Source organism: Bufo bufo, chromosome 4 (assembly GCF_905171765.1).
Source record: "Bufo bufo chromosome 4, aBufBuf1.1, whole genome shotgun sequence".
Taxonomy (NCBI): domain Eukaryota; kingdom Metazoa; phylum Chordata; class Amphibia; order Anura; family Bufonidae; genus Bufo; species Bufo bufo.
In genome coordinates, this window is record NC_053392.1 from 187,667,867 (window position 1) to 187,677,204 (window position 9,338).

Here is a 9,338-nt window from a genome sequence, read left to right on the forward strand (position 1 = left end):
AGTATGTGGGCGAATGTTAGCAGTCCTCCCTCTGGGGATTCGCCACCTAACCCTCCTAGTGCTCAGCCCCCACCTCTCCCAACCCCCCCTGCTGTTGCTGAGCAAGGGGTGGACGTACCCACTGTGTCATCTGCCCTGGTGGGGGGCATTATGAACTTGCCTGCTGCTGTGGGTGATAATATGAATGCTCCTCAAGTAGCTGCTGCAGGGGCTCCTGTCCAGCAGCCTCAGGCCACCCCTTCTGTCACTAGGCGGTCACACAGGCGCAGAGTGGGATCTGATTCATCATCCTCCTCTGTTGAGAGCCGAAGGGGGAGTCGGCGGGGATCGCGTAGGCGTCAGTCCCGTCTCCGGTCTGGCGATTCGCGGTGGAGTAGACGCTCCAGATCTTCTAGGTGGCGGTCCCCATCCTCCTCTGAGGGGTCCTCCGCTGCTTCAGGAGAGTCTGGTCGGGTTTTGCACAAGATGCGCAAGAGGCGGATGCCTAGCCATGCTTCCAGGGTTGATAGCCTGGTTCCAGTGACCTTTCCACAACCTGAAGTTGCTGCGCCGAATCCTGTGTCGGAGCAGATTCCTTCTACGTCCGGTGAGTACCAGTTCACGGGGGCCTGGGGATCGGGCAGTGGGGGTTCTGATACAGCAGCGTTGTTAAAAGCGCTGTTGGAGAAGTTTAGTCAGCCCCCGCTAAGCCAGCCTACCCCCCCACCTCCTCCCCCGGTCAAGCCGGTACCAGCATTAGCTAGTGTTTATAAGGATTCTTGTTTCTGTGGAGTTAGCTCGCTAGGAGCCCATTTAGAAGAGGCGATTAGGGAGAAGGTTTGGGCCAATCAGTATATAGATATCTGGTCCCTAGTATCTGTGGACCAACACACGGTGGATAAGGAGAGGCGCTTCCCGGAGAAGCCGTATGAGCGGAGGCCGAAAGTGGCGAAGACAATGAATAATTGGTTGCAAGCCTTTTCGGTTTTGGGTTGTGTCATGGGTCAGCGCCACCCCGAACGCTGTTCGGAATTGTTTATATACCAGGACGTCATTTACAGCGCTTATAAAAGCCACGGTGGCTCTGCATGGTGGCGTTATGATGAGGAGTTTAGGCGCCGCTTAGCATTGCAGCCGGACTTGGGTTGGGGTGTTAAGGCTACGGATGTCTGGCTTAGGTTGATGGTAGGGCAGAAACCTCCCCCCTTTTCGGGGGTGGCCGCTGGACCAGGGGGGTCTTCTTCCCCGGGCCCGGTGGCCGTCCGCCGACCAGGGTCATGTTGGTTGTTCAATGAAGGTAATTGCAGGTTTGCGGGGTTGTGTAGATTTAAGCATGAGTGCTCCGCATGTGGTGGCCCCCATTCAGCCAATAAGTGTTCCCGCCCTCCCATTAGACCCCCCAAACTGGGCGAGCAGGGTTTGCTTAAGAACTCCGGTGAGCGTAGCAGAGATGTCCCCCTGGCTAGACAGTTACCCCAATAGGCAGGCGGCCGAGCAGCTGAGGGCGGGGTTTTCAGAGGGGTTCTTTATTCCGTTTATCTTGAGTCGTTGTCCGGTCTTGTCAGATAATCTGAGGTCTGCTCGGGATTTCCCAGATGTTCTCAAGGAAAAAGTTGTGAAAGAGGTGGAATTGGGGCGTATGAGGGGCCCGTTTATTGAGTTACCTTTCCCCAACCTGAGGGTTTCTCCGCTGGGGGTGGTCCCTAAAAAGGAGGCGGGTAAGTTTCGGTTGATACACCATCTGTCTTATCCCAAGGGCTCGTCTGTGAATGATGCCATTACCCCGGAGGATGCGTCAGTGTCATATGTGTTGGTCAGGGAAGCCGGTAGGGGGGGCTCTCTTGGCAAAATCAGACATAGAGTCGGCGTTCCGCCTCCTTCCGGTTCACCCTAATTGTTTTCATTTGCTAGGTTGCCGTGTAGATGGTTTGTTTTACTACGACACGTGTCTCCCAATGGGGTGTTCTATATCGTGTCATTATTTTGAGATGTTCGGATCCTTTTTGGAATGGGTTGTTCGTTATGACACTGGGTCTACATCTATTTTACATTACCTAGATGACTTTCTGTTTGTTTCCCCCGGTCCGGAGGGCGGTTGTCGATTCCTGTTAGACAACTTCTTGGCGAGGATGTCTCAGTTTGGGGTTCCCATTTCGGTTGAGAAAACGGAGGGTCCTGTGACACGTTTGTCTTTCCTGGGGATTGAGATTGACACGATGGAGATGGTCTTTAGACTTCCCGACGAGAAGCTTCAGAAGCTTCTTGGCTTGATTGACGGTTTCCTAGCCGTTAGGAATTTTACTCTGCTTCAGCTTCAGTCCTTGTTAGGTCTTCTGTGCTTTGCGTGCAGAGTGATGCCCATGGGGCGGGTTTTTGCACGGCGTTTGTCGTTGGCTTCGTGTGGTGTCAAAGCCCCTAGTCATCATATCAGGCTTACTAGGTCCCTGAAAGAGGATTTAAAGGTTTGGAGATCTTTTTTGCTGGTTTTTAATGGGCATACGTGTTATATGTCTAAAGTGGTTCCTAACTCGGAATTGTGTCTGTTTTCCGATGCCGCGGGATCCTGTGGTTTCGGCGCCATTTTTGGGAACGAGTGGTGTGCTGCCTCATGGCCGGTGTCGTGGTCTTCCTCTGGGTTGTGCCGTAACCTCACGTTGCTAGAACTGTTCCCTATTATTGTGGCGGTAGAGCTTTGGGGTAGGAGTTTATCCAATAGACATGTTTCGTTTTGGACGGATAATCTGTCGGTGGTTTATGGTATTATCAGTCTTTCTTCCTCTTCCCTCCCGGTTTTGTCATTGCTACGGCATTTGGTGCTTAGGTGTCTCGAGTTTAACATCTGTTTCAGGGCTCGTCATGTTCCGGGGGTAGAGAATAAGATTGCTGATGCTCTTTCCCGTTTTCATTGGCAGGAGTTTCGGTCCCTTCACCCGGAGGCAGATCTGGAAGGCAAGGAGTGCCCGCAGCACCTATGGCTCCTGGTGGACGACAATTAATGCCGCTGATTCAGGCTTCGGTTTCCCCTGCAACTTGGCAGGCGCATGGTAAGGCGTGGGGGGACTGGGAGAGCATGGTGGGAGGGAGAGATGTGGCATCCAGTGATGATCTCCGCCTTGAGGTAACGGTTGAATGGTTGTTGCAATTGCGCGCTAGCAGGGTGTCAGCTTCGGTGGCGCAGCGTAGATTGTCAGGGGTTGCCTTCCATTTTAAGTTGCGCGATTGGCCGAGATTCATTATACGCCAGGCTCTTTGGGGGTGGAGGAAGGAACTTGTATATCGTGAATGTAGGCGTCCGGTATCATTTAACCTGTTAGGCAGACTCATTGCTAAGCTTTCTGACGTCTGTCGGTCCCCGTTCGAGGTTCTGTTGTTTTCTGCTAGTTTCAGTATAGCATTCTTTGCAGCGTTACGGATAGGCGAGCTGGTTGCTCCGTCTGGTAGCAGACCAGGTGGCCTTTCTTGTGCTGACGTGGTCCTGGGTAATGGCGCGTTGAGGATCAGGGTGAGTCGCTCCAAGATGGACCAGTTTGGTAGCGGGTCATGGATCCCCCTTCACCCGGTTCCCGGTGTGTCATGCCCGGTGCGGCTGACGTCTAGTTATAGCTCCATGCGAGGTCCGGGACATAACTTTTTGGCGCATGCTGATGGCTCCCCTCTGACTAAGTTCCAGTTCACTTCGGTTTTTAAGTCATGTCTGGAGTTGTCTGGTATGAATCCCAGTGAATTTGGCACTCATTCTTTTCGAATTTGGGCGGCGACGGAAGCCGCTAGGGCGGGTTTGCCAGAGTCTGAGGTTATGATGAGGATAGGTAGGTGGAAGTCTGCTTGTTTTGCGCGATATATTAGACCGGACCTGTTATAGAACAATAAGAATGGAAAGAGACCGGGTATATGTGTTTAAAAAAATAAAATAAATAAATAAATAAAAAATAAATAAATAAATAAAAATAAATGTTTCGCGGTTTTAATGGTTGTTTCTTCACAGGCGCAGTAGGTCCGACGGTGTGGATGGTGGGTCATTCCTACATTTTCTGGGCAGCGCAGAGAGCCGAATGTCGACCCGGCGGGAGATCCCTGGGCTTCAGTGATGTGAGAGTGTCGTGGAGGGGGATCCGGGGCCTCAGATGGTCCCAGCTGTTGTCACAGGTGGTGGAAATTGGCACGCAGGCTATTGGTCCTGTTGTGTTGGTGGTCCACGCGGGGGGCAATGACATCGGGTCAGTGCCGTTGCTTGAGCTCTTGACGCTCATGCGGGCTGATTTGGAACGTTTTCCATCTTTTTTCCGGGAGGTCATCTTAGTCTGGTCAGAGATTGTGCCGCGGGCGGTACGGCAAAGTAGTAGGGATGGTGAAGCCATCGAGAAGTGCAGGCGGACGGTGAATGCTCGCATGTCCCGTTTTGTTAGATCCCGCGGGGGAGTAGTTGTTCGTCATCGGCAGTTGGAGGGGGACAATAGATCATTGATGAGGCCGGATGGTGTCCACTTGTCCGATATCGGCCTGGACATTTTTCTCTCTGGTATCCAGGACGGGATTGAGCAGGCCATGTTCTTGTTGGGTGGTGGTCGGAGCCCCGTGTGAGGTTGGGTCTCCTCCGTGGCGGCTGGTAAAGAGAAGTTGGTTACTGAGCAGGTGAACTGGCGTCATCCGCCCGCTGGGAGGCCAGCGGCTGGCGGATCGCATGGGCTCAGCTATGGTTATGCAGTTTAAAGAATTAGCTGTGGCCGACTACCACCCAACAAAATTGTTAAATAAAAGTTATAAATGTGACAAGGTTGTCTGTGTCATTTGTGGTGGGAGGGCATGTTGGGGCCAAGGGTTAGATGGTTCCCTCACCCCGTCTCCTTTCCTGAAAGTGACTACCAACAGTCTGGTGGACACCTGACCATATGGGGAGGGTGTACATGGACTGTGGGTCCCCCTTCCCCTTTTCCTAGGTCCCCTATCCTTGTTATAGGGCCCCATTCGTTTGGGTTAAGGTTCTGGTGCGTTGGGGGTTAATGGTTGCATCCTGCCGGCAGGAAGGGGCGTGCTGCTGAGTGCCCCTTTATAAGGCTCTGCGTCCCCTCCCTCTTCCTCTTTGCAGAAGCGCTGTATCCCTCCCTCCCTCCCTCCCTATTGTTTGGATACAAGGTTTATGTTGGTGGGTTTTTGGTCATGTAGGTCTTGTTAATTGGGGCATCCTATTAAGTCACAGCTGGCGGCTGGTAAAGAGAAGTTGGTTACTGAGCAGGTGAACTGGCGTCATCCGCCCGCTGGGAGGCCAGCAGCTGGCGGATCGCATGGGCTCAGCTATGGTTATGCCGTTTAAAGAATTAGCTGTGGCTGACTACCACCCAACAAAATTGTTAAATAAAAGTTATAAACGTGACAAGGTTGTCTGTGTCATTTGTGGTGGGAGGGCATGTTGGGGCCAAGGGTTAGATGGTTCCCTCACCCCTTCTCCTTTCCTGAAAGTAACTACCAACAGTCTGCGCTCCACGGTGGACACCTGGACCAGCTGTTACGGGCAAGGACAGTACATGTCTTTCACGGCACACTGGGTCAATGTTTTTTGCGGCAGTGGAGAGGCAGCACCCCAGCAACATGACCAGGTCTTTTTGATCCCCTCCTACCATATCATGGGGCTAACTCCCACAGCAGTTACTTATCTGCCCCCTCCAATTCCTCCTCCATGAACACGGTCCTGTCCCCACAGCAGTAGGCCACAGCATCACTCACTCTACCACTCCTTTCTATCACGTGTCTAGTCAAGCATTGCCACGCCATGTTGGAGCTGATTGGCCTGGAAGAGAATAGCCATACTGGCGAGCAGTTATTCAAGTACATGAAGCAGCAAATATCCCACTGGTTTTCCCCTTGCCGACTCCAACTGGGCAATAAGGCATAACATTCTGGCAGCCGTGAACTTAGGGGAAATAAGACATGCTCTCTGCATGGTCTTTTAAAAAAATGCACTGGTTTGCACAAGGTGCTGGCAATGTCCAGGAGACTCTTAATCTTTTCAGCCATTCTCATGTGGTGAGGAACGCTTTCCAGGGCTTGCAGTGTCATGCTGCTGCCATCTCACCACTATGTCACTGGGCCACTCTGTGGTCTCCTCATGCTGCTGTCACCTCACCACTCTGTGGTCTCCTCATGCTCCTGCCACATCACCACTCTGTGGTCTCCTCATGCTGCTGCTACCTCAACACTATGTCACTGGGCCACTATGTGGTCTCCTCATGCTGCTTCCACATCACCACTCTGTGGTCTCCTCATGCTGCTGCCACCTCACCACTCTGTGGTCTCCTCATGCTGCTTCCACCTTACCACTCTGTGGTCTCCACATGTTGCTGCCACCTCACCACTCTGTGGTCTCCTCATGCTTCTGCCACCTCACCACTCTGTCATTGGGCCACTCTGTGGACTTCTTATGCTGTTTCCACCCTCCCCACTTCATGACTGGGCCACTATTTTGCCTTTTTGGCCTGGTTGACATCATCATTTATTTGACCCTTCTTCTGATCTGTCAGAAGGAAGAAAAAATGAGATGCACAATGGATCCTGTCTGTGTAGCAGCTGTAAGGCCTGTATGATATGGTCACTATTTTGCATCAGAATTGGCTTATGATTTGGTAGCCAAAAGCAGGAGTGGGTCCAAAACACAGAAGACATGCAAATATTCCATTCACGTGTCATCTCTGTTTTGGATCCACTCCTGTTTTTTTGGATTTAGCAATAGTAATGGATTACTGACCAAATGGATTCTTTACAGTAAGAGCAGTGAGATTATGGAACTCTCTGCCTGAGGAGTGGATGGTGAATTCACTAAAATAGTTCAAGAGGGGGCTGGATGTATTTCTGCAGTGTAATAATATTACAGTTATTAGATCTCTGGAGAGGTCGTTGATCCAGGTAGTTATTCTGATTGGTAAAATAATGGGTAACACTGACATGGAAAAGGACTTAGTGAACAGCAAACTAAACTGTAGAAACCATTGTCAGGTAGCTGCTGCCAGGGCAAATAAGATAATGGGTTGCATCAAAAGGGGCATAGATGCCATGATGAGAAGATAGTCCTGCCACTTTACAAATCACTAGTAAGACCACACATGGAGTACTGTGTACAGTTCTGGGCTCCTGTGAACCAGGCAGACATAGCAGAGCTGAAGAGGGTTCAGAGGAGGGCAACTAAAGTAATAACTTTGCAATGTAGTTATTCAGTGGCTCACCAATCTAGTATTATGGATAGAGGTGCTCAATCAACGGTACACCCAAAAAACGTGTGATAAGTTAGTTTGGTATATAGAGATGTGATGGCACACTCACATGCGGTGAAACAATGGAGTAGAGGAGTATCTTTGGTTGTAATTATATTTATTTTTTGCACAAAACGGGATAGATCTTCTATGTTGATAAAAGTTAAAATGTCTTAAGAATATTTAGTGACGGATGCTGTATAATCATAGATGGATGATATTCCTGAATGTGTAAGTATTCCTTTGATGGGATATAGCAGTATAATGTTCTGTGTGAGCTGAGTACATACGGATGTAGCGTGTAAACTAAATATACAAGGTGCTACGCGCAAGCTCAGTACATAAAAGTGCTATGTGCAAGCTCGATACATAAAAGTGCTATGTGCAAGCTGGATATATATAATAATAAGTCCTGTTAATCAGCTCAATATACTGATGTTGCATAAAAATTGCATTTGAATATACATAAGAGTGCTATGTGCAGGCTGAGTACATGAAAGTGCTATGTGCAAACTGGGTACATGTAAATGAACTGTACAAATATGCTGAGTGCACAAGGGTTAACCACCTCCCGTCCGCCCATAGGATATAAACGTCCTATGGGTGGATCTCTATTTCTGAACGCACGTTTTAAAACGTCCGTTCAGAAACTGCAGCTGCACGCTAATCGTGCAGCTGCTGATCGGGTTGCCCGCTGTCAGTGACAGCAGGGCAATCCTTAGAGAAGGCAGGGACAGTTCCCAGGTGTCCCTGCCTTCTGGATCGCTGCATAGACACCGCTCACCGAGCGCTGTGCATGCAGAGCAGGAAGCGCTATGTGTTTCCTGTTCCGGCCCGGCGGTCATGTGACCGCCGGGACCGGAGAGTGCAGGAGCTGTGTGAGGTCTTTCACAGACCTCGATCAGCCCTGCTCTGAGGCTGTACAGCGCAGAATTATGCTGTACAGCCTCTCTGGGGGCTGCATTTCTTCTGTAACTGGGGCTACTATGTCAGCCCCAGTTACAGGAGAAATCAACAGTGAAAAAAAAAAGAAAAAGTGAAGTAAATGTCCCCCCAGAGGTCTTGTATGACCTTATGGGGACGAAAAGTGTAAAAAAATAAAATAAAATAATAATAAAGGGTTGAAAAAATAAAGTCCCCAAGTAAGGAATAAAAAAAAAAAATTAAAAATAGAAAAAATAAAATAGACATATTTGGTACTGCCGCGTCCGTAAAAACCAGCTCTATAAAAATATCACATGACCTAACCCCTTGGGTGAACACCGTAAAAAAAAAAAAAAAACGGTGTCAAAACAAGCAATTTTTGTCACCTTACATCACACAAGGTGCAACACCAAGTGATCAAAAACGCGTATATCCCACAAAATGGTACCAATAAAACCGTCACCTCATCCCGCAAAAAATGAGCCCCTACATAAGAATCTCTCAAAAAATAAAAAAAAATATAGCTCTTAGAACATGGAGAAAATAAAACATCATTTTTTTGGTTTCAAAAATGCTATTATTGTGTTAAAGTAAAAAAAATTAAAAAAGTATACATATTAGGTATTGCCGCGTCTGTAAAAACCAGCTCTATAAAAATATCACATGACCTAACCCCTAGGGTGAACACCGTAAAAAAAAAAAAAAAAAAAAAAAAAAAAAATGTGTCAAAACAAGCAATTTTTGTCACCTTACATCACAAAAGGTGCAACACCAAGTGATCAAAAACGCGTATATCCCACAAAATGGTACCAATAAAACCGTCACCTCATCCCGCAAAAAATGAGCCCCTACATAAGAAAATCTCTCAAAAAATAAAAAAACTATAGCTCTCAGAACATGGACACATTAAAACATATTTTTTTTGTTTCAAAAATGCTATTATTGTGTAAAACTTTAATAAATGAGAAAAAGTATACATATTAGGTATCGCCACGTCCATAACAATCTGCTCTATAAAAATGTCACTTGACTGAACCCCTCAGATAAACGCTGTAAAAATAAATAAATAGAAACTGTGCTAAAACAACCAATTTTTTGGTCACCTTGCCCCATAAAGTGTTATAATGAATGATCAAAAAATCATATGTACCCAAAAATAGTACTAATAAAACTGGCACCTTATCCCCTAGTTTC

At 48.3% G+C, this 9,338-nt stretch overlaps 1 long non-coding RNA gene across 1 annotated transcript; it reads left to right on the plus strand.

The window, feature by feature from the left end:
* The first annotated feature begins 496 nt into the window (after positions 1 to 496).
* LOC121000036 lies at positions 497 to 4,141 on the plus strand. Its single transcript, XR_005778732.1, has 3 exons — positions 497 to 586; positions 2,892 to 3,023; positions 3,965 to 4,141. It is a non-coding gene; the product is annotated as an uncharacterized LOC121000036 (long non-coding RNA).
* Positions 4,142 to 9,338: the final 5,197 nt, after the last annotated feature.